Genomic DNA, 1560 nt, shown 5'->3' with positions numbered 1-1560 from the left:
TTCGTCTAAGCTTACGGTTCTGTCTTTTGATTTTATATTGGAGTGGCTTGATCGATTTTGTCTTCAGGAGTTCCCACAGAGGCCCAATTCAGATGAGGATCAAATGATTTCAGGCTTTCTTCTAAGGTCTGGATCCCTCCAAGAACTATTTTGGCCTCAGGAATTTGGGGGTTGGACTGGCCTGGGAGCCTGGCCCAGAAAAGATGCTGGTCTAGGGCAGCTGGTGGCCTTGCCACCCAGAGATGGTAAGGCATATGGGGTGGGAAGAGGCCCCAAGGACTCCTGGGGACTGCACTGAGGAGCTGGGTTGGTCTGGATGCAAAGGATCAGGAAGAGGAAATGCCAGCCCCCACGTCCCAGAAAGAGGCTGGCAGGTGGTGCAGGCCCAGGGAAGCAGAGGGAGGTGAGGGCAAGGCCAGGCCCAGAAGCAATGGTCCTGTGGCCCAGAGAAGGCACTAGTTGGTCTGGATGAAAAAGATCAGGAAGCAGTATTGGTTCCCCAGGTGTCTGGGGCCCCAAGACAAGGAATGGGTCAGGGCCCACACTCGGGGGAGAGAATGGTAGGGGAGATGGGAGGGTGAATGAGGCTGGGGGAGTCAAGGCGCAGAGAAACCTATGGACTTACCCTGGAGAGAGGACTGGGGGTAGGAGAGAGGCCTGTGGTAGATGGTGCAGGCCCAGGGAAGCAGAGGGAGGTCATGAGCAAGGATTTTAGAAGAGTGGAAAATGCTTATCACATGGAAGCTGAGGTCTGCATTACATTTACTGAATTTGGGAAAATGCAAAATACTTGTAATTTTCTGGTTGAAAAGTTAGACAGTTCCATTGTCATCAGCCCAGCTGAGTTTTGTCATACTCCGTGTTCTGTTGAGAAACTTTGGCCGCAAGCCTGTTCGTTGCTGTTGAGAAAGCTCAAGAAGTCTGTGATTTTGTTGGGCAAACCCTAGGAAAGCCTTTACTAAAAAAAAAAAAAAAAAAAAAAAAAAAAAAAAAAATGGGGAAGGCCAAATGGATGATCAGCAGTTGGCCAGACTCTCATTAACTGTACAACAAAAAAATCAAAAGCACAACAATACATGCGGCTTCAAAAGTGTTTCTTACTTTTGAGGTGAAAGGGAAAGAGAGGAAAAAGAAACAGCTCTGAAATTTCAACTACAACAGATTGTATGTGTTTTTAACCTACTTTTATACATTTTATAGTACTTTTTTTGTCCTGAACATATCTGTTATATAGAATACTGGTTCTCTGTAAAATCTGTCACATTTAAGTACAGTCCCACAGAATGTCTAAGCTCATTTGCTAGTTTGAAGCAGTCTGAGAAATACTAGTGGATAATAAATGGATTGTAGACACACACACACACACACACACACACACACAACTTTTCCGTGTGGTATCTGCATAGATACTTGATTTTGGTTGACCCCCACTCTCCCCTGTTCCTCCCCCTACTTTTTTGCCCCCGTCCATACTGTCCCTTTCCACCACCAGCATTCTCCTTTCCACTTTAATAATATCTCACGTGTTCTGCTGTCTTTTCTACCCTCCTCCCTTAAAGC

The 1560-nt window shown here is 46.2% G+C and overlaps 1 pseudogene; it reads left to right on the top strand.

Annotated features, from left to right (window-relative positions):
* Positions 1–1144, top strand: part of LOC103726637 — a 13897-nt pseudogene extending 12753 nt beyond the window's left edge.
* Positions 1145–1560: the final 416 nt, after the last annotated feature.

The sequence above is a fragment of the Nannospalax galili genome, unplaced genomic scaffold, assembly GCF_000622305.1.
Source record: "Nannospalax galili isolate Female #2095 unplaced genomic scaffold, S.galili_v1.0 scaffold489, whole genome shotgun sequence".
In the NCBI taxonomy this organism is placed as follows: Eukaryota; Metazoa; Chordata; class Mammalia; order Rodentia; family Spalacidae; genus Nannospalax; species Nannospalax galili.
This window is presented reverse-complemented; position numbering and strand designations above follow the sequence as displayed.